The sequence below is a fragment of the Panthera tigris genome, chromosome D1, assembly GCF_018350195.1.
Source record: "Panthera tigris isolate Pti1 chromosome D1, P.tigris_Pti1_mat1.1, whole genome shotgun sequence".
In the NCBI taxonomy this organism is placed as follows: domain Eukaryota; kingdom Metazoa; phylum Chordata; class Mammalia; order Carnivora; family Felidae; genus Panthera; species Panthera tigris.
In genome coordinates, this window is record NC_056669.1 from 74,559,613 (window position 1) to 74,583,225 (window position 23,613).

The following is a 23,613-nucleotide window of genomic DNA, read 5'->3' on the forward strand; positions in this document are numbered from 1 at the left end:
GATGCGGGGAGAGGGGCTAGAAGGAGTTCTAAATGTGTCCAGCTCTTGCACTCACAGCCCCTCCTCCAGCCGTGGCAGAACTACTGACTGCTGCTGCTTTGGCTTTGGGTGGCCGACGAGGGAATCACAGCCACGTCCTCTTACACTGCTCTGGCGGCAGCTCAGAGCTCCACCTTCCAGCGTCGACTATCCCACCTTTTGATACTAACCATGTGACCTGCTTTCCCATAATAGGGGAAAAAGACAAACTGTTCCAGAATACAGGGAAGGAGAGATAGAGGGCTGTTTTGAGACTCTCCTGCCCTGAGTTGGAGCTGAAATACACCAGGGCAAGAGTTTTAATATACCTGAAAGCTTTGGGTCCTGGTCCACCTCTGGACTGGAAGCCCACGGCAGGGTCCCCATGTGATTTTGGCTGTCCCTGGGGCTCTCTGCAGCAGCAGGCTGAGGCCAGGGCTCCTCCACTGTGCCCCGGGGGCTCCTCCTCTACACTGGGATGTTCTCACAGCTGAGGCCCCTCATCTCTTTGTCCCACTGGAGGGAAGGGACGGAGCCTCAGGCGTCAGGCAGAGCACGAGGTCCAGGCTGATGTGGGACATGCCCAAATGACATGTCATGGGGATTTGTGGGCCTCACCGGAGCCATTTCCTCCAGGGGGTCATTTTATTTAGTTCCAATTGGACCCTGTGATTGGTCTCAGCCCTGGGCCACCTGGTGTCCTGGCTCCATATGGCAACGGCTAGGAAGATGCCATTTTTCAATTGAAATATGCTTCTGCCCTACTGCGGATCAGTCTGTAATTGCCTTTGGCTGAAAGGGGGGCTTTGATTTTTAAAACTAAGCCGGGAAGTCATTTCTTCACTTCTGATTTGTTGCGCTGATGGGTCAGTGTCTTCTCTATTAATTCAAAGTGAGGGTCACAGCATGGGAGTGACAGGCAGGGTTTTAGAGGTCAGCAAGGGCCACCGTTGACCTCGTACGGGAATCCCTTCCACCTACCCTTGACAGATGGCCTTTCATCTTTGGCTGAGCGCCACCACAGACGGGGAGCTCACTCCCTCACTGTGCAGACCTGCCTGCTGTCGGCCACCCCTCAGTTCTTTGACCCCACTTGGAGCTAGGAACGTGTGCCCTTCAAGGAATGCTCACTATCTGCCAGACTATGCCAGGCATTTCCTGTGCAGGTCTTCTTTCGTCCTCGTAATAACTCTCTAAGGTAGGTACTCTTATTATCCCCACTTTGAAGAATGAGCAAAACAAGTCACAGAGGGTTCAGGAAGCTGTTCAGGGTCTCACAGGCAGTAAGTGATGGAGCTGGTGTTTTCCGGAAGGCTCATTCCAGAGGTTGTAAGCCCGTGGCTTTCGGCCTTGGAGAAGAAGAGCTCATGTTGGTTGAATATTTACTAGAAACCGGGCTGTGTTCTGAGGTGTCCCCTATATGCTGTCGCGTTTCATCGTAACAAGCTGTGAGGCAGTTCTTAGTGTGCCCGTGTTAGAAACGAGGACCGGAGTGTCCGGAGACCGTGATTCAGCCAAGGTCACCAGCAGAGCCACACTTGTCAAAAGCTGCCATTCTGGAAACTGAGACTCTGGAAATTCAGGAGTTTGTCTGAGGTTTGAGCTAGAAGTCTGAGCAGAACTCAGGAGGTGGCCCGACTCGACCACGAGCTCTTCCTTGGCTTCCTGCTCACCTCCAACCCTGCGCCTTCCCTCTCCTGTCACCTGGGTCCTGGAAGACAAGACAGGGCCCTCTGAGGAGAGGCTAACCCACCTCCCTGTCTCCCCCAATAGCTTTAGCATGCTTTCCATGTAGCTGGTTAAGTGTGGGTCTAATTGCCCAAGTGTGAGGACCACCCAACTAGAGACAGCTCATGGTCTCTTCCAAGTTTGGAGTTCTAAGAATCCCTCCATCTCTCCTTGGTCATCTTCAGAAGAGGGTCATGTAAAGCAATGTAAATTTGGAAGTCAGAAAGACGTGGGTTCCAATCTCCTCTGTGTGACTAAAAGCAGATTGAGCACCCTCCCAGAGGTGCGGTTTCCTTGTCTACAGGATGGAGATAAAAATGACTGCCTCGCATGGTAGTCAGTCTGCCTGTTTTGGAAGAGGGGCTGCCTCCTAGAAGTACTTTCTTCTTCTTTCTTTTTAATGTTTATTTATTTTTGAGAGAGAGAGAGAGAGAGAGAGAGAGCGAGCAGGGCAGGGGCAGAGAGAGGGGAAGACACAGAATCCAAAGTGGGCTCCAGGCTCTGAGCTGTCAGCACAGAGCCCAATGTGGGGCTCGAGCTCACGAGCTGTGAGATCTTGACCTGAGCCGAAGTCGGATGCTCAACCGACTGAGCCACCCAGGTGCCCCCCGTCCTGGAAATACTTTCTAAAGGTATCTCTGAAGTTCCAGGAAACATAGCTTGAGCTGTTGATAACCTGCGTTGCCCACTAATATAGCAGCAACCACTGCTGTGGCTGAGGAGCCATCCCTGTGTTTTCTGTGTTTGCTTGCACACTCTCATGTCTGTTTGTGCTTCCTTTGTCCCCACAACAAACCCCACCTAATCCCATTGACCCAGTCTCTCCAACTTGACTCCTCCTTTAAGAAAGGTTCAGCCCGTTGTAGGAGTTAAACTCCACAGGCTCTGGAGTCAGGCGTTTTGCCGCTGTGGGCTGTGTGATCTCACACAAGTCAGGCAATCTAGCTGAGCCGGCCTCCCTGAGCTAGAGTCGTTCAAGGTTAAAGACGTGTTCCTCGTGGCCATCAAACATCATTTCTCTTCCTATTCCTTGCCCTCTGCGCTCTCCCTTTGGCCACCTCTGAGGCCGACCTCCCAGCAGTATCACCTCCTCTCCCTCTTGTGTTTCCAGGCTCATGCTCTTGGTTTGAGCTGAAGGATAATCTATCAAGTGTTATGATGGACACAAGTGTACTTTACAAGCCTTATAAAAAGGAGCATGCCAATGTAAACCACTTCTTTTTGTCCTTCCAGGCCACATCTTGTGAATTAAATACATTACTATAGCAATATGATTTGCACTGTATGCATGCATATTTCTTGAGTATCATGTAGGTATGTAGTGATTATACTATGCCTGGTGCATAGTAAGTGCTTGATAGATGTTTGGTTGCTGAATAAATGATTGAATGAATGAATGGATTACTTCAAGGTAGCGGGACACGGGCAGAGCTGGCTGCCATCTAAACCGAGTGACTTAAGGGGTGTGAGAAGGAGATAGACTTTGGTTTCAGACCCTCTAACTCTTGAGTTCTTTCTGCTGTGAGTTTCCAGTATGAGCAGGATGGGATCCGTGCTATAAGCCAGCCACAGATTTCAGGGGTGACAGTGTAGATGGAGGTCACCATAAAGGCCAGTTCAGATCTGTCATCCCCAGCACTCACTGGTTCCAGGGCCCTGCTTAGGCAGAGTTGGAAACCCAACGTTTTGAGCAGCCATCAAGGCTTGAGCTGGGTTCTGCCTCCCGGGAGTCTCTGTTCCACACTTGGGAAATTGAAGTCAGGCAGGAGTTGGGCGGGCCGTGTTTCACTGGGGGCACTTGTCTGTGCTGATGGCTGGAGTCGGGGAGCGAATCCACTCTTCAGAAGAAATGGGTTTTCCTGTTCAGCCTCTTCCCAGTTCCTCACCCCCTGGCTGCTTACCTGGCCACCCCATCCTCCCGGAAACAGTGAGAAGAAAGCATGGAAAGCCAGAGTGGGCAACTGAGTCCAGCAGAATGAGCACTGGCTCTGGAGCCAGACAGAGGTAGAAGGAGCCTGGCTCCACCCACTAGCTGTAAGACCACAGGCAAATCTTCCAGCCTCTCCCTCAGCCTAAATCCTTGCAAATGACTTAAAGCAAAGGGATGGGAACGGGAATCATAACACCTGCCTCATCGAAAGGCTCCACACGTGTAGAGCACCTAGCACGTGCCTAGACTATGGTCAACATTAGATTCTCCACCTCTCCATCCTGCGTTCAGCACAGGAGGCAGTGAAGCCAGTTTGGAGGAGAGAAGTCACCGAGATTAGACCCTTTCCTCCCACCGAAGCTGCTCTGGGCCCTGTGGTTCTCATCCATCATTTGTTTTCTCGTCCGCCTCCTGTATGCCCCAGCCCTCCTTGCCAACATGGGCATTTATGGTTAGGAGCTCCCAGAGGGCCAAGTTGCTGGCCAGCCCTAACTGGCGACCGTTGTAAGGTTTCCTAGGGTGGACAGACGTGCATCTCAACGCTGCCTCCAGCTTGGTTTGCACATGGCAGCCCATGGAGTTATTGGCTACATATGTCCTTGGTCTTCGTCTCTTTCCCTTGGAGACTCTTGTTTGGTTTCTTTTTTTTTTTTTTTTAACGTTTATTTATTGAGAGACAGACACAAGAGCGTGAGCAGGGGAGGGGCAGAGAAAGGGGGACACACAGAATCCAAAGCGGGCTCCAGGCTCTGAGCTGTCAGCACAGAGCCTGACATGGGGCTTGAACTCATGGACCATGAGATCATGGCCTGAACCGAAGCCGGTCGCCTAACTGACTGAGCCACTCAGGTGCCCCTGTTTGGTTTAAAGACTGACGGTTGTGTTGGGTGTGGCCTCCAGGGATAGAGCTCCTTCCTACAGGACATCTGGCCCACCATGAGGATGGTCAAAAGACGAAGGTCCTGGGGGGTCGTCACCTTTGTCATGGCGCTCCTGCCTGGAGACCTCACTCCTGCCTGGAGGCTGGCGTTGAATAACTAGGAGTCAGCTTCTTGTCCATTTAACTTAGGATGAATAGGCCACGGTGCATTTTTTTTTCCTTGAGGGTACTAACCATTTGGGGAAATCACCTAATAGTTGTAACCTTTGTTTAAGCAGAGGAACTCTTTTGTTGTTTGTCCTCAAATAAAATTGTACCTGAGCTGTGACTGAAGGCAGAACAGCTCTCAGTGGGTCAGGCTTCTCTCCCTGCTGAGAAAGTTTCCAACAGGTGCTGCCAGAGAACGCTAGAATTCCACGGAACTGTTTTATTTATTTATTTTAATGTTTATTTATTATTGACAGAGACAGAGAGAGAGAGAGAGAGAGAGAGAGAGAAGGAGTGGGGGAGGGGCAGAGAGAGAGGAGACACAGAATCCGAAGCAGGCTCCAGGCTCCGAGCTGTCGGCACAGAGCCTGATGTGGGGCTCGAACTCATGGACCATGAGATCATGGCCTGAACCGAAGTCGGACGCTCAACCAACTGAGCCACCCAGGTGCCCCAGTGGAGCTCTGTTTTAAAACCAAGGGAAGTCCTTCTCCAGAAAACCACACCAAACTGTGTTCAAGCAGGCATGGAAGCAAATAGATGTGTTCTTGCAAAGAAATCTCCTCCCCATTTGGTCTTAATTTGGAGCCTCTAACAAGGCCCGACGGATTTCTGAAGAGCGGATGACAGGGGAGCCTGAGTCCCTAGCTGAGAGACTTCCTCTGCTTTCAAGCCTGGCTGTTTCATAACTGACGCCATACTGAGGGCGGACTGACTGATGGACTGACCGGTGGGGGTCCGGCTGCCGTGACTAATGCAGGCGCTGTGGTGGCCCGTGCTGGGGGCCCAGGGTGTGGGGTCTGGGTGGCAAAGGCTGAGCCGCTGGGGGCAGGTAGGAGAACAGCCTGGCAGCTGGGTAGTGGAGCCGGCTGGACTGCCTCAGCTCAGAATCCCAGGCTCTCCAAAGCCACCTGCAGGGTGGGCTGACTTGGAGGAGGGGTGGGGGGAGGAGGGGGGAAGCACTGAAGGAGGGGCTGGTTCCCGTGGTAACCACCCTTTGTTGTCCAAACTCCAGCGTTAATCACCCTGGGCTATTTGGAGGTGTTTTCTATTATTTAGATTGCCTTGGGGAACGTAGAAAAGATTTTATTTCCCAGGTTTTGAGCTAGTGCTCGCGCGCTCTCTCTCTCTTTCTTTAAAGTTCCTCCAAAGTAAATGTAACCATTTTAGACTCTTTTTTTCCTCCATTTTTCTCCTTGAGATAGGAAGACCCATGCCTAACACATGTCATTTTCTAACCCCCAGATGCAAACATCTCCCCATCTATACAACAAGGAGCCTCTGGGTACCCTCTAGCCAACACCACTTCTGACTCATTTTTAGATCAGGATCTGGGAAATCCATTGAGATTTAGGCCATAGTTAATACGTGGATTCAGGAAGCCCGGCTTAGCCTTCGTACCTTCCTTCTGAATGGCAGGTAGAGAATCAGGGGTGGGTGCACAGAGACCGTGTCACGTGTGCTGCCGGGGGTGGGGGGCAGGGAGCAGATATTGACAGAGGGGGGTGGGCCTCCCAGCCCTGCATGTGGGGTTTAGTGATGCAACTTTAACTCCGGAGGCCAACTCTCAGGTTGGAGTGCAGTTGTTAATTGAGGTAGCGGAGCCTGCGAAGCCCTCTGTGGAGCCCAGTGGAGCGCCTGCTTTCTGGCCCGGCAGATGGAGGGCCCCAAAGAGGCTGCAGACACTTGAGCCCCGCTCGCCCACCCCCAAATGTAATGCCAGATAAAAGCAATACTTCACCACGCAACACACAACTGGGACGTGAAAATAGCTTCCTTCTGCTTTTCCTGACTGCAGACTTGGGATAAGTGGTTGAAGCTGGTTTCCCCGCCTTTTTCCTTCTCCCGCCACTGCCCCCCTTGGTGGAGGTGACTGTGTTCTTGCTCTGCAGGCCGGACGGTCAGGCATTGACAAGAGGCTGCTGGCTTCTGGCCGCAGTTCCTGTCTTCTCTCCCTCTTCTGTGGCTTTCTAGGTTTTGTCTTCCCTTCCCTTGGGGCCCTTTATACGAAGGATAAGCTGGTGGCTGAGAGGCTGGGGGAAGACCCTGCCCTGCACTTCTCCTTTTCTCCAAGACCTGCCCATCCTTGCTTCTGGATTAGTCACAATAGCGATAATGATGATGATGATAATAACAGCAAAGGGCGTGAGAACGCACTTTCACTAGAGGATTGGGCTGGCTTTCTGAGATGTTTCTGGGCTTCGATTCCTTGCTAATTAAAACACAGCAAGTGCAGAGTGGAGAGTAAAATTTCAATTTCTGCAACTTGGTGGGTCTTTAAGAAATGGTTGAGATTCGGGCAGCCTCACTCTGGCTGCATTGATCTTCCCTGGTATCTCTGTTCACAGGGTGAGGTTAGTTAGCCATGATGTCTGTTACTTGACAATTTCGTGGCTGTCTATAATGAGTATCTCCAAAGAGCAGTTCGCCATGAACAAAAAGCAAAGAAATTTAAGGAAAGGGCATGACAATAAAGTGAAATCCTGAAACTGCAAACACGAGCAGTCAAAGGGAAGTCAGATAAAGGGGGACTTCGGTTACAGCCTTTCGCTCCCACCCACAAACATCCCTGCAGCACGTACTGGGTGCCAGGTGTAATTCTGAGCGACGTGGCATCCCAGGCCCCAGGAGGTGGGACCCATTCTGGTCTCCATCTTGCAGATGCAGTAATGGAGGTACAGAGATACCAAGTCATTTGCCCAAGGCCACACCGATAGTGGAAGAGTGGGGATTCATGGACCCATATTGTCGAGGCCACACTTTGCCTTTGTAACAAAAGAGGGTGCCCTTTGCCAATTACCTGCCAACCATGAGTAACAAAATATTTAAAAACATTCTGGAGTGTTTAAACATGTGTAAGCTCCTCAAAGATGAGATAATTTGTAGTAAGTAGGGGTGACTGATTCTCTCCACACCTTCCTTCTTGCCTGACCTGGGGTAACAGACAAAAGAGATGAGACTATCCTTTCGAATTACTGATTCCCCAACCCTTCCCCAAGAAGGGTTCAGAGGTCATCTGGGCCCCAAAGTAGGTGAACGTCTCAGCTTTGGGGACCCAAAGTCATTCTTCTCTTTATGACTATGACAGGATATTAAGAGGGACATTTCTTACTGTCTTGGAGTTTTGTCTGAGGCTCCTGAGCTGACGGCAGGTGTCCACACTTTGTAAAGCAGGAGCTGAGCCGTCCTCTCTGGACTGGCTGAGAGGTGACTAACATCACTCCTGAGGTTCCTACTTCCAGGGTGAAAAAAGGCAGCCTGAGGTGGGTGATAAGGGAGATCCCCTGGAACCATTCAGAGAGACTGAGGCTGCCTTCAGGAAGGGAGACTGGCATCTTATCCCAGCCATATGCCTGCCAGTCCTTGTGGAAACCCATAGGCATCCTCTCTCCGCCTTGTGCTGTCTCTTGGGATTGAAGGACAAGGGTCCCCAAGAGCTTGCGGGTTCCCCTGACAAAAAGAGATGCCCTTGACTCCAGAGCAAGGAAGACAGGCACCATGAGAGAGTGTGACCTTTCCTCAATAGTGTGGCAAGTGGACAGTGAGTGGTAGCCAGACTGAGTCATCTTTCAGGACCCCATCCCGGAGGGAGGGCTGCGTGCCAGGGAGAGGGGACAAGAGCAGCAGAATTTCAGGGGAGTGCTGGAGGGCAGGCTCCCAGGAGGAGTAAGAGGCACCCACAGGACGTGGAGGCCCCAGGGGGCAGAATTCAAACTGCTCCCATGAGCACCACGTCATCCGCCATCGAGGGCTCCCTAAGCCAGGTGACAATGACATCACTCACACTACTTGTGTCCGAATCTGCCCTTTCCCCGTAGCCTCTCATCCCCTTCCCCTGGCTCTAGAGGGGCCAGAACAGGAAGGCAAGTGGAAGGGAGATGGGGCCAGGAAAACAAAACAGGAGACCGCCTCTTCCTGCCCTGTTCTGCTTGTCGGGATCCACGGCTCACACCTCAGCCAGGGACAGAGGACACACGTGGAGCTGGAAGAGAGCCACGTTTTGATTTAGATGGCACTGGACTTTTTATTACCTGAAAATGAGATTGTTCAAATATCCAAAGGCAACCAGAGAAACTCTGGGACCTGCCTGAGATCTTGTCTAGGGGCAAGGAAGGGAAATCTGACAGGGCAATATCTGAAGGGAGACACGAAGAAAGCTCTTCCTGGTGTTCATTTAATAAACTGGCCACGTGAAGGGAATCAACGGCGGAGAAACTCCAAATGTCCTTCCAGAGCCCCTCTTGCAACAGGAAAGAGGAGGGGAAGAGGATGCACATTAATTAAGCACTTGCTGAATGCAGGCACTGTGCCAGAACCCTTGTACCTAAAACATCATTAAATCCTGCCAGTAGGGGCGCCTGGGTGGCTCAGTCGGTTAAGCGTCCGACTTCAGCTCAGGTCACGATCTCGCGGTCTGTGAGTTCGAGCCCCGCGTCGGGCTCTGGGCTGATGGCTCGGAGCCTGGAGCCCGCTTCGGATTCTGTGTCTCCCTCTCTCTCTGCCCCTCCCCCGTTCATGCTCTGTCTCTCTCTGCCTCAAAAATAAATAAACGTTAAAAAAAAAAATTAAAAAAAAAATCCTGCCAGTAATCACATGGGCTTGGGATTAACGATTAATAATTTCTATTTCATAGATAAGGAAACGGGGACCCACAGAGGTCAGGTGACTTGCCTGAGGCCACGGGCACGTGGAACCTGGAGCAGGGATTAGAATTTACAAGACCATGTACCACATGGGCAGGAACTACGTATGTGCGCTCACTGCTCTGTCTTCGGGGCCTGGCACGTCATGGATGCTCCATAAATATTTGCTCAATCAAAGCCCACCTCGTGGGGGACTTAGAGTAGCTCACCCACCTCTTTCTTTCTGCAACTTGCGTGAGACTGTGTGCAGGTAGCAGGCTGATTTGCACTTGGGATCAGGTTCCAGAGCGTACACGCTGCAGGGGAACAGACCACTTTCTCTCGCCCACAGGGACCTCCTGAAAATTACCACCTGAGGAGGGGGTAGGGGACCGGGCTGAGCATCAGAGAGGTCACGGGACATACCCCCAGTCAGCCAGCGTGTCCTCCTTGCCGAGCCGAGGACCCAGGTGGCTGCTCCGGGCCTGGCCCCCTGCAAGTGTTCCTCTGGCTCGCAGCGTTCCCCCCACCTCTGGCCCTCAGCCCTCCCCCCTCCCCTCTGGCCTGGCAGCCGCCAGGTGTGCGAGCAGTCAGCTTCCTCTGCGCCGTGTTGCAGAACATTGGAATTGGCAGGGCTGACGAGGCTCCACAGTGCGTGGTTCAGACTAGTAGCTTAAGCAGATGTCTTGTCAAAACAGAATAAGAAACTGTGAAGAAATAGTCTGTGAAACCCAGCCATGTCCTGCTTCCTCTCATTTCTGGGGTAAAACAGCAGCGGGGGGAAAAATGGCTTTTAGTTCTGTTCGAATGGTGCATTTCATGCGTGATGCATGCACAACTTCTAGAATTGTTATTCTAGGTCAGGTTGATTCTCCTGCCTTTCCTCACCCTTGCCTTCCTCCCCCTCTGCCCCTCACCCCTCGAATCCTCTCCTGGCTCTCCCCGCCTCTCTTCTCCTTTGGAGAGGACTTTAGCTGCCTGACTCTACAGCCCTGGGTTCCAGGCGCTTCCGAGGCCCGCACATTCCCCTTTCCTTTGTCTGAAGAGCAGAGGGGAGGCTGGTGAATAATTGATGAAGTGCAGCACTCCGGGAGGCCCGGGGCTGAAGCTGGGGTGGCCCGGGCCCCTGGAGAGGGCACAAGACTGGTCAGTTTGGGAGCCTGTAGGGTGCAGATGGCAGAGTTTCTGCAAGGGGGAAAGTGCTTCTCACCTATGGCTTCCTCTTTGCTCCTCCTGGGAGCACTGGGGTTACTGGGAATCTGCAGACAGATGGAGCCAGGAGAGGGGAGGGGTGTGTGTGACTCCTGTAGGGAATTCACAGTTTACCGTCACTGGGTGTTCAGCCTCCCCACTGTGCTCCTCTTCTCCGAAGCAATTCTTAGAGACCCAAGGGCAGCCCCGTCATGGCGAGGGGGCCCGGAGGCCAGTGCCCGCCTTGCTGGGGTCAGGAACAAACCCCACGCCCGGCCCCCTGCCATCCCACCCAGAGCAGGGCAGGATCTCCCCCAGCCAGAATCCCATTTGGGTCCAAGAACCAAGAAGAAGCTCCATTTGTCACAAGGCCATGGAACAACATTCAGGGGAACCACTCTGAGGCATGATGGACAGGCAGAACTGTAAGTTATTCAGAGTAGCAGATCTTATAGGCATTTTGGAGAGAAAGTGAAAAAAAAAAAAAGAGAGAGAGATTATTTCAGCGCTGTAGTCTGAAAGAGCTGAACCACATTCATTGGCCAGCATGCTGTGAGGATTTTCTGCCTTAAAGTAGCTTTCTCTGAGGAGCTGTTTCCTGGGCAATAATTCTATCCAAGGAGGAATTTGCTTACTCCGTTAGCATTAATGTTGAATTGTGTGTGCATGTGCGTGTGCCTGTGTGTGTGTGTGAGAGAGAGAGAGAGAGAGCGTGTGTGTGTTTGACTCAAGACGGTGAAATTAATGTGTAAGCAGAAATTCTCGTCCGCTGCATCTATGGAGTGATAAGGCAGATTTCGGCAGCCCTGTCTCTGCCCTCGGCAAGGCTGTGTAATGTGCTCTCCATGAACACACTGTACTGGAAAATGTCACTAGGGTGAGGGGAGGCTGTCCCTGTCCCTTGAAAGAGCCCTGCTTAGATGGATTCTTGAGAAAGGCAGCACTCTTTGGATGCATGGTCCTGGACCATCCCAGGAGGCCCCTCAGCCAGAGCCTCTTTCTAGAAGGTTCCCCAAAGCTTTGCCTGGTCTCTAGAATCTGAGATACAGGAAATCAACATACACTCTGACCCCAACTCTGGGCTTCTCACTTGTTAATTTCACTGTCTCGAGCAGGACTCCCATCTGTCAGGGGGCATGTGAGGGCTCTGCTCCAGAGTTTGCCCAGATTCCCTACAGAAGGAGGAAAAAAGGTTGGGGGGCACCCCTGCTTCACTCCATGTTCCCTCCTGGTGCCCTTCACTTAGGGCTCATGGCCTCCAGAGCATCCATATACTCAGATGAAGACAAAGCACGTGCACACACGTGCACACATACACTTTGTCTCTCCCTCCCCCCACCCCTAGGATGGCTGAGCAAAGGCATTGGCCACCAGGTTGTCAAATGCCCAGGAAACGGTGGGCTGGGGTTGCTGGTGGCTGCAATCTGGTTCGAATCTCCACCTCCAGGCTGCATTGTTTGTAACAAATGGAGGTGTTTAACAGAAGAGCCCATTCAAACATGCTTTGGCATTGCAAATTGAATCCAGCCTTTGCTGCTGCTGCAACAGCTGAAGGTCTAGCCATTCTGGTTTTGGAGAGACATTTCACAGCTGCCTGGCTCCAGGAAAAGAGAGGTTCCGAGGCTGGACCTGGCTGTCTGTGGGAGTCTGGGAAGTAGTCAGATGGTGGAGGCCCTGAATGGGTGGCAAATCCTCTGGGCTTTAGGCAGAGTGGTGCTGCCCTCTGCTGGCAAGTCTGGGCTAAGTCACTGCCTGGGTAGCACTGATTCTTAGACATTCCCTCCCCGGTAAGGCTCAAAGGGCCTTGCACCCAGTGGAAAGGGAGGCTGGCTTCTGCCCTCTGGCACGGAGAGAAGGGGACAGAGAATCTGATCTAATTCCATCCTGAAAATCTGTGAGTGTTCTTTCTTTTTGGAAATACTGTGCTCTATGCCCAGGTGGTAATGCAAGATAAGGGAGGCCCTAGGAAACAAAGGCTGGGTCGTGCTCTCTAGGGCCTGGAAGTGCTGAAAAACCTACATACAGGTTTTTATTTTAATGTGTGGCTCAGTGAATAACTAAGCTGTCCTGAAGACACAAAGCTAGCAAGCTGCAGAGTCAGGATTGAATTCAGCATGCCTGATGCCAATGCCCATGCGATGACCACCATACAGGTCAGGATTTCTCTCTGGATGTGAGAGTGAGGGCAGGGGAGATGCCAGACCCTGTGGGGGAGACGCCAGCCTTCAGGTCCCTGCTTCTCCCCACTAATGGAATCAACTCCTGTCTAGATAATGGGTTATTTTAAACAAAGCTAGTGAGAGGCAGTCTTGTGGGACAGAAGCACCATTCGTCCAGCTTTGAGCTCGGGCTCTGATGTTTATGGGCCGTGTGACTTTCAAGTCACTTGCCTTGTGGGATTCTGTGGGATTCTGTTTCCTCATCTATAAAACGAGGGAGTAGGCGGGGACCGGAACCGGATGTTGTTGTTTTAGCCCGCAAGGATCTTTGTAAAAATGGTTTCCTACCTCATGGGCACCATGTTTTGAAAAAAATCATATCTACCATTGTGTGTTGTAATCATTTATTCCTTCTCTGATTTTTTATTAAATCAAGATATGGAACCGTCTTAGGGTTCCCAGAGAATGCAGAAAGTCGGGGTTTGCTCTGGCAAGCCATCCGTGAGGGAGTGAGGGAGGGCGGTGGGAGTGGGCAGAAGAGAGGTTGGAGAGATGCGTTTGAAACAAGGGCCTGAGTTCATCCCCAGGCAGTGCTGATCAGAGGGGCTGTGGAACTGTCTCCACTGGGTGAGGGTGCTGGGCCTGTGGACCAGACATCAATCAGGCCGGGGCCACAAACTTGGGTAAGACAGCTCCCTTCAGGCCAGTGCAGCTTCTGGGGAGGGACGGAGCCATGAACAGAGCTGGGGACATGAGGGCCTCGGTCCTGAAACTGGGATCTGGGAAGCACAGCACAGCATCCACTATAATAACTGTGTGTTCTTAAGGAACAAGAGACTGCAATGACCTTCAACCTATAGAGGGTCATTGTTAATTTTTATTCAATGTTTCTGAAATAAAACATGCTCATGAGCCCACATTTGTGCTTCCCCAGATACTATAGGCCCAGGCTAAAAATGTGCTTCCTTCTTTGTAGCATTATCTAAGGGTATGCTTGTATATCCCAGAAACCTCAGGAGATGCCGCCACTAGGGAGCAGTGGTGGATTTCTCCAGTAGGTCTGCCTCTGTTCCCATGGTGCTTTTGGGAAGACATGCCTTCCTCTGGGCTGTCAGCCCCAGGCATTGTGCATGGATTGTAGGGGAGACTGAGTAGAAAGCTCAACGCATAATTATCACCTGGGTCAGATACCCTTGATCAGTGCACAGCCTGCACACATGTCCATGGCAGCCTTGTCCTCCCATTTGTTTTTCTGGCTCTACAGCCTCTCTTTCCTGTACCTTTTAAAGCATTCTCTCTTTTCTCTCTCTCCTGATTGTGAGTGCATTCTGCACTCTGGGAGTCAGGGAAGATGTCCAAACTTTGAAAGTGTTCACTTTGCCACTGCTGGGCGTCTTTGCTCAAGGAAACAATCTAAACTCTGCAGGAAGATGCTTCTCCCAATGTCATTTATAAAAGTGACAGATTCAAACCATCCTGGCTGGTAGCCAACGATAGGGGGATGGTATATTATGGTGGATCAACAAAATAGACTATTATGCCACCATTAAAAATTATAAGGCAAGAGATACCATGAAAACATGTTTGTGGCTAGTTAACAATGCGGGATACAAGGTTGTAGTACACAACCTGATCACAACAATATGAAATAAGACTGAGAAGACAATCTGCCCTGTTCACGGGCTTGAGTGGAGACTCCACAGCAGTAGGACTTACCTCTCTGTGGGCAACGAAATCTTTCTGGCTGCTTGGTAAGCCTGTGGGCCCCTCTCAGCATGTTTTTAAGTGCGTGAAATATACAACATAGAATTTCAAAAAAACCCAATGATATTGAAATATGGATATCAAAGTGTTGAAACAAATTTGCCATATAGTAATGTGTATGCTTCCTTTTACTACCTTGAGTAATAAGGATTATCTAGCAGGAGGTCAAATAACTACTACACCTACGAAGGAGTGACAAACACAAATAGAATTTCAAAATCCTTGCAGAAATTAAAATGTGGCATAAAAATGCCTGGGATTTCTATCAGGGACAGTGTAGCTTGTACAGCCAAGACTTACTGTGGTTTGATGCCTGTATTCATAATGGATGGAAATGCTGCACTTTAGTTAGAGCCTGATGAAGTAAGTATGTCACTTTTCCCATCCAAGTTCATGGACCCTCTGAATGGCTGCTGATTTAAAAACCCATGCATCAAAGTCTTTCTTTCCTTTGCCTGCTTCCTTCCTTCCTTCCTTCCTTCCTTCCTTCTTTCTTTCTTTCTTTCTTTCTTTCTTTCTTTCTTTCCTTCTTTCTTTTCTCTACCTCCCTCTTTCTTTCTTTCTTTTTTTTTCTTTCTCTATTTCCCTCTCTCCCTCTTTCTTCCTTCTTTCCTTCCTTCCTTTCTTTTCTCTATCTCCCTCCCTCTTTCTTTCTCTCTTTTTTCTTTCTCTATCTCCCTCCCTCTTCTTCCTTCCTTCCTTCCTTTCTTTTATTCCTTCCGTCCTTCCTTCTTTCCTTCCTTTCTCTCTTTCTTTCTCTTTCAGTATCCAAATTTTATGTAACAAACATGCATTACTTCTATAATGTAAAATAGTAGAGGAAAATTAAAACTAAAAAAGCAAATGAGCAAAGAAAATAGGATTCAGGCTTCTCGATCGCTTGGGCTCTGAGGCGTCATATCATTTACTCCCAGGTTAACTTTGTGCTCTCACAAAGCATCTCTCTAGATGCTGTCAGGATAGCATTTTGCGAATGAACACTTTGAGGCCAAGGGAGGTTAAAGGACTTGTCCGAGGTTGCGCAGCCAGTAAGTGATAGAACCAGAACTCGAACCCAGGTCTGTCTTTTTACTTGTTAGATTCCACTGATTCTTCTAGTCTGTGGCTAATGATGAGTAAGGTGAATGTTGCATGTGTCTGCTTGGTCTGTCATAGCCACTGTAAAACAATTTCAATGTGAACGTCTCCATTTCTGAAGAACAGCTGGCTTTGATTACATCCTGTCTCTGCAGTTCTCGGTATGCTGGGCTTGGAGGAAGAAAACTAAGGGTTTCTGGGAGCTTCGCTTCCGCCGATGGTTTGGGCAGGGGCGTTCTCTTTCCCCAACTGCTCTGTCGGTTCTCCAGGAGTCTAGAGGCACCTCAGCTTGAGCTTCAGGTGGGAAGCTTTCTTCTGAGCAGTTAACACGACGAGCCATGGCTGAAGCAAGATACAAACAGAACGGAAGGGAGCTGCAGCTCCAATTGGGAAGCATGGGGGCGGGGCTCAAGAGGGTTCCTGAAGGAATGACACATTCCTAAACTGCCTGCCTTTGCTTGGGGATGTGTCATAGGCCAATACAAGGCTATAATAGTCAGTGGCCACTGGAGGGCAGCATTGAGTCAGATTACAGAGGGGCTTTTGGTCCAGTTACTACCTGAGCCCACGTGGAGCTTCCTCTCCGAGGAGGGGATGCCACTGCGGGACCACACTCTGGAGGGACAGTCTCCTTCATGACTCTGAGAGGCATGTGCTTTTATAACGTGGTGCTTACAAACGTGGATGATGGAGTTAGCTCGCCTGGGTTTAAATACAGCTCTGCCATTTGTTGGGTGTGTAACTTCGGGCAAGTTGTTTAAACTTCCTGTGCCTCAGTTTCTCCATGAAGAGTAAACAAATGTATACAAATTAGGCACTGGTTTATTTGTCTACCTTCGCAAAACAAATCACCCAGAACAGCAACTGTTTGCTCACGATTCTGCAATTAGAGCAGAGCTCCGCGGGGGGGGGGGGGGGGGGGGGGGGGGTGCAACTCTCTCCTCCATATATGATGTTGGCCGGGACAGTTCAAATGGGGCCAGATGATCCACGAGGCTTCCTCAAATGTATGGTAACTCATCTAGGGGCTTGCCGGACCTCTCTGTCCAGCAGGGTCATCAGAATGTTTTTACATGGTGGCTCAGGACTCCAACGGAATGAGTATAAAAGCTGCCACCCTCTTCAGGCCTAGACTAGAAGCTAACAGAGGAACTTGTACCACATTCTGTAAGTCAAGGCAAGTTACAAGGCCAGCCCAGATTCACGGAGGGGAGAATAAGCCCCGTTTCTTGATGGGAGTACTGACTTGCACTTCAGCGATGGGCGGAAATATTGGTGGCCATCTCTGCAAACAGTCGAGCACAGATACTTAGAACAGTGCCTGGCACAGATGAGACTCTCCCTATACGGTAGTCCCTGTTGCAACTGAGCAGACCAAGGCCGAGAGGCACTACAGAGATTTTTCCCAAGTTCCCACAGCTGGTAAGGGTAGAACTGGAATTTAAACCCAAGGCTTTCTGAATCCAAAGCACATTCACTTACCTCATCATCCACGCAAGCTGTGTGCCTTTGGCCGAGTCATTGAACCTCTCTGAGCCTTTTTCTCCTCATGTGATACCAGACGGATATAGTAGAGACAACGACGTCATAAAATGACCGTGTAGATTAAAGAAGGAAATGCCCGAGAAATCATCTTATAACCTATGAAGCATTGTGGGAGCAGGCATTATTTGGAGATGTTACTTTGAACCTCATTCATCTGGAATTTGTCTCTTGCTGATAGAATCTGGATTCATGTTTACCTTCTCTGGCGCTGGCAGTGAAACTAGTCCGGCTAAGGGTAGATGACTGTAGAGGGTATACAGTGCGTAACCCACAAGCAGTAGCCGTTTCCAAGCCTTTGGGAAGCAGCCATTGACATGAATGTTAATTACAAGCCACTCTGATCTGTTTAGTAAAAAATTTCCCAAGAACCTCTTTAATATGAAAGATGAATCTGGAGACAGGAAGTTGCTTTCTTTTAAAGCCTCTGGGCTTTTCTCTTTCTCAAGGCCAGTCTGGTGTTTGTACTGTCTCTTCTGGTAAAGTCTCCAGAGCACTACCCGCCCCCCCCCCCCACCTCAATAAACTGCTCTGCGCCCTGAGCCCTTCTGCTCTTTGGAGAGTGGACAGACAGACCCCCCTCCACTCCTGCCTGTTCTACCTTGAGTCTCCACTTCCTGAGTGGCCTCCCCCTTAGCCATTCACCTCACGTGCCTGCCTGCTGTAGCTGCAGGGACCAGAAGCCGTGCTTTTATTAAATTTCATCCCCATCAAAATTGCATTTGGTAGTTTTCCAAGTTATGACTTCCTAATTAGCTCTTTGTTGAAGCTATTTTTCATTGCTTCGTTCGGAGTCAGTGGTAAAATGGCCCCCATTTTCTTGATGGTTTGGCCTCCTTTGATTATTTCCCCCACTTAACAAAAAATAAGAGAGCAAGGATATGCTTCCTGAGACATCTGATAACTAATCATAGCTTTGGAAAAACCCTGATATTCCCAGGTTATCAGCAGCGCAGACATCTGCTTCCTGCATGCAGGGAAACAGCGTCTGCTCGGCAGCTGGGCAGGGGCTGGGAGTTGGGCTCTGCAAACTTTCTGTGTTCAAACCTTGGCTCTGCTATTTCCCAGCTGTGTGACCCCGGGCTCATTCATTGGGTTCTCTGGGCCTCCGTGTCTTCATCTTTACAATGAGAAAGATAAGTACATACTTCAGAGGTCTACCGCGTAGCTCAACTAACATCCTATCTGTAAAAGCCCTGCCTTGGAGAAGGCCCTCAACAACACTGACAACTCTTATTATATCCTGAGGATAAAATGAAATACCATGAGGGGCGCCTGGGTGGCTCAGTCGGTTGAGCATCCGACTCTTGATTTCGGCTCAGGTCATGATCCCAGGGTTGTGGGATCAAGCCCCATGTCGGGGGCTCTGTGCTGAGTGTGGAGCCTGCCTGGGATTCTCAATCTCTCTCTCTCTCCCTCCCTCCCTCTGCCCCTCTCCCCTGCTTGTTCACACTTTCTCTATCTCTAAAAAAAATAATAGTAATAATTAGCGATCTGGCCTTGGGCAACTCTCACTAGCTTTCCAGATATCTGGACTAGATAATGGGTTACAAATTCAGTTGCCTTCAGTAAGCAGGGATGTACTGGAAATGAGTAAAGTGGACCCGGTAGAAGTGTTATGCCCATAGTTATTAGTATAGAAAAAAGTTCCAAAGTTAAATAAGTTTGGGAACAAAATGGAACAGGTATCTTTATGCAGGGTTCCTCTGAGCCTTTAAAATGCCCACCTGCGGGGCGCCTGAGTGGCTCAGGACTTCGGCTTGGGTCATGATCTCGCAGTTTGGGGGTCCGAGCCCCACATCAGGCTCTGTGCCGACAGCTCGGAGCCTGGAGCCCGCTTCGGATTCTGTGTCTCCCTCTCTCTCTGCCCCTCCCCTGCTCACACTCTGTCTCTCTCTGTCTCTCAAAAATGAATAAACATTTAAAACAATTAAAAATAAAGTGCCCACCTGCACAGTGCATAAGGGCAGGAGAATGCATACGTGTGTATAGGGTTTTCCAAACCTCTCTGACTACAGAACCATTTTCCCACTAAGACCAGTGTTATATTGAATGCCCTGGCACTTTCCCGGCCTGATCTCAACCATCCCTTCCAGTTCTGCTGTTCGGCCAACCCCCTCTTTTGCTTGGGTCTGTATGTCAGAAAGAGGAATTTCTCATAGATGATAAAAGGCGTGTGGGGTTTTTCCTTTTATTGTTGATTGTCACCAAAATTACAATGAATTCTGTTCATATGACAGTATAGCTTGGTGTGGTCAGCTATCGGTGAAGCACATGTCTGGGTATAGATGCTCCCAACCAAGCTGAACTTCCATCAGAGACAGAGATAGGGGAGTCAGTGGGAGGCCGGGGAAGGGGCACGGTGCTGGGGTCCCTCTGTTATTTGGGGAAAACCAGGAATCGTCCGGACTTCTCATTGGCTGGGCTCAACCTTGGCATAACAAGGGTGAGGTTCAGAAATCCAAGGTCTGCACCAAAGGCCATTTGAGGCTGGCCTTTGCTTTTATTGTGCTAATACTTTGACTGAATGTCTCCCCGTTAGTGACGGAAGAAAAGTAAATCAGTGAACATTGTATGAGCACTCACTATTACTAGGCATCCAGAAGTCACTTAATCATTTCCATCAACTTGTTTAATTTAGGTATATGATGGGGACTCCCTAGCATCTCAGTTGAATTGTGGTGAACCCCAAATTCCATAGCCTACAGGTAGGAAAAGCCCTTCCTAAGATTTCTGCTTCCTACACCTCTTGGACACTGAGTGCGTTGAGTGGGACCTCTGTCTCCACCCTCTTTCTGTTTTCTTTTTCTTTCTTTCTTTTTCTTCTTCTTCTTTTTTTTTTTTTTTTTTTTTACCTCACAGGGTGATTGAGAGAGTTTAGGGAGGTCAGCCAGGTAAACTCCTTGGCATCTTGCAAGTGCTTGTTTAGACATAGTCCCTGTTTTCAGCTATCCACATGGAGGCCACCTGGAGGTCCTGAGGGGTCCCAGGAGCCGGTCCCCCACTCAATCCTGCTCTACCCCTCTCAGGAGGCATATGCTAGTGTAAGAAGTCTGGACCCACCCTGTCCCCCCACAGTGGCAGCGGTCTTGGTGGGTGCAGTGTCAGTGGCCACCTGCAGGGGGAGCCATACACACACACATTTCAGTGCCAGGCCTGCGGGCGATCCCTGAGGAAGAGGGCTTTCTATGGGGAATGGGTTGAAGCTGGCATCAGCATGTTTTCTGGAATCTTCCTCCCATTGTGGAGAGGAGCGTCTGGGGATATTCACAAGGCAAGGTGCTGCTTTTCCTCTGGTTGCTGGAAAAAAGTGAGAACTTGAGCTGGCTTGATGCTGGAGGTCTCCCCTGAGGCCTCAGAAAGCGCCTTATTAGCTGTTGATTTTATTTTCACCACCCAGCCTGGCTCTGGCAGGCCCTCCGCAGACTGCTGGCTGCAGTGCCTTTCTAAGGAGCCTCTTGGCAGAGCTGTGAGCTGGGCCTCGTGTTCTTCGCTCCATCTGAAGGAGCAGACCTGCGTGGGGTGGCTGGCCATGCTTAGCAACCTTCCTTCACCTCCGAGTGGGGGCGGAGAGTGGGGTGGAGGCATGAAAGTGTACAGACCTGCCCTCCGATCCCCAGCTAAGTCCGTTTGCTGCCGTTCCCTCTGGAACAAGGGACGAGGAAGCCAGTCACCGTGGTGTGAGCACCTCTGTGACCTGTTCTGCAACCTCAAGAGCATTCTACCGAGGTAGAATGGAGGCTCAGAGAGGTCTGGTGACTTGCCCAGAGCCACACAGCTAGCAAGCAAAGATGATAATGCCATATGCCACTAACTGAGAGCCTCACCGTTGGCAGGCTTCACGGCAGTCGCATCACATATGCTCAATCCTACAACCAGCTTTGTAAAGCCCGTCTTCTGCCCTCAAGTCCACACTGCCTCCGGACCCTTCAATGGACCACTCTCCTGTTTCCCCAGTCTTTCAAATTGCTGAAATTCCCTTTTGCCCCACGGTTTGAAGTCCCCTCTTCCCTCTTACCCAAGAGTACTTTGGTGAGAGGGGCCATGGTCCGACTTCAGCTCAGGTCATGATCTCGCAGTCTGTGAGTTCGAGCCCCGCGTCGGGCTCTGTGCTGACAGCTCGGAGCCTGGAGTCTGCTTCGGATTCTGTGTCTCCCTCTCTCTCTCTGACTCTCCCCCGTTCATGCTCTCTCTCGGTCTCAAAAATAAATAAACATTAAAAAAAGATGCACTGCAGGACAGCGCCCGGCATCCCTGTCGGAGGGCTAGCCTCAGGGGTCATTGTAATTTACAGTGGTTACAGGCAGGATAACAGACTCTCGACTCTAATGACCTCTCTGAATCCAAAGGAGACTGGGGCTGAACACCACCGTAAGCCTCAAGGTTATCTGTAAACTTGAGTTCTGTGAACACCATTTGGCACCGTTCTGAGATTCTTTCTGTCGTTGTGATAGCCGTCCCAGTGTCAGAGAGACGGGGAGCCCAGGCAGCTTGTGGCAAATGGCCTCGTCTTGGTACTACTTGGGGACTCGGGCATTTCTGACCTGCTGGTCACATAGGAAGTTCATGTGGTGGAGCAGAAGACCAGAAGAAGAGAATTTACCTTGACTCAGCACCCAGATGCTCATTTTTTTTTTTTTTTTTTTTTAATTTTTTTTCTAACATTTATTTATTTTGAGACAGAGAGAGACAGAGCATGAAGGGGGGAGGGGCAGAGAGAGAAGGAGACACAGAACCGGAAGCAGGCTCCAGGATCCGAGCCATCAGCCCAGAGCCTGACGCGGGGCTCGAACTCACGGACCGCGAGATCGTGACCTGGCTGAAGTCGGATGCTTAACCGACTGAGCCACCCAGGCGCCCCCCAGATGCTCATCTTATGGTCACATCATGAAGATGTCTGTATCAGCTCCATGTAGGTATAGGACCCAGCCCATGGTCACCCAAGTGGCACAGAAAGGTTCCAGGAGCAAATCTAGGTAGGTCTAACGCAAATCCATGCATTTTCACTATCGCCTGTGGGATAAAACGTCCCAAGTATCACAGGGGTGCGTCTTCATTTGTTTTATGGAAAGGGGCCCATACTTTCTGTCGCCGTCATTTCTGCAGGCAGTGAGAACACCGTCCTGGCGAGGGAAATCTACGTCAGACCAGAGACTGGACAACGGAAGGTTGTTTCTGAAATATTTATCCCTGCAAAGTAAATATTTCTGTCTCCATCATTCCAGAATTTCCCAGTTGACAGCTTCACAGCTTCTTTTTCTTTCCTCTTGAACATTTAGCCGTCGCTAGAGACAGGGACACAACTGGTTCTTTTCATTTTCGACCGTGGACTTCTTGCCACCAAAGGAAGGAAGGCAGGCAGGCAGGCAAGTGACCCAACTAGGGTCCCGACCAAGGACAGGGGGTGGGGCTGGGGAGGGGAGGCGTCAGGTTGGGTCCCCTGTGGTAATCCTGGGGGAAGACTCACCTGCCGGAGAGCCAAGCTAGGGTGCAGGTGGTTCTTTGAGGTCATCTTGCAGACTTGCTGCTATAATGTTCTCACATCCATTCTGTCCCCTTCTCTTCTTTCTCATCAGTACCTCTCAGAGAGGTTGAATAACTTGCCCAAGGCCTCGCAGTTAGTTAGTGCTGGCTTTCCACCTCCCTAGTGATGACCTTGCCTACTGCTCCTGCTGCTCTGTAATCAAAAGGCCCTTGTCCCCAAGCTCATCCTCGGGCACCTCACGATAGCCCTCTCTGCTCCGGCCTGCTGTGTACCAACCCCTCCAACGGAAACTTTCTTCCTCGTCTTTAGACCTTGCTGGGGCTGCTCCTGCTGCCTGGGACTCCCTTTGTTCATGTTGTCCTCTCTGAATAAGAAAGGTCCTCCTGGAACCTTCATACAGTCATGCTCAGCTTAAAGATCCCCTCTTCTGAGGGGTCTCTCGTCACTTATTCACCTGCTCCTCCCTAGTGCACATACCCTGTCGCCCGCCTCACTCCTTGTAAAAGGCTCCCCCCTCATCCCAACGCTGATCACACTTAGTGGGACTTCTCATTTCATTTTCTGATTCCCTGACCGTGAGCTCTCTGAGGGTGGAGGCTTCTTTACAGCTGCAACCCCAGCAACTGATGCCCGGCCTGACCCACCGTAGGTGCTCAATACCTACGTTGATGAGAGTTGATGAGAGCGTGAGTGAGCAAGCTAGAGAATAAGTAAGGGTCTGTACTCATTTGTCACCGTGGTCCCCTCGGCCTGACACACCCTCCTCCGTACTTCACACTTACGTTCTGTGTGAGTCTGCTTAAAGGGCTCGTCTCTCTCTGTGCCTCGGTTTCCTCATCTGTCAAAGAGGAAATAGTAACGGTGTACCTGAAAGCTTCCGGCACTGTGCCTGGCCTGTGCTAGGTGCTTAATAAATGACGGTGATTTTGTGATAGGTCGTAGCGTGATATTAATTAGCATAATCACCTGGGGAAACCTATGCCAACGCGCTGAAGCTTGCCAAGGACAAC

General features: G+C 50.4%; 1 long non-coding RNA gene across 2 annotated transcripts in view; it reads left to right on the forward strand.

Moving 5' to 3' along the window:
* LOC122231086 overlaps positions 1-23,613 on the forward strand; it is a 204,550-nt gene that overhangs the window by 100,031 nt on the left and 80,906 nt on the right. The gene's annotated exons all lie outside the window — the stretch shown is intronic.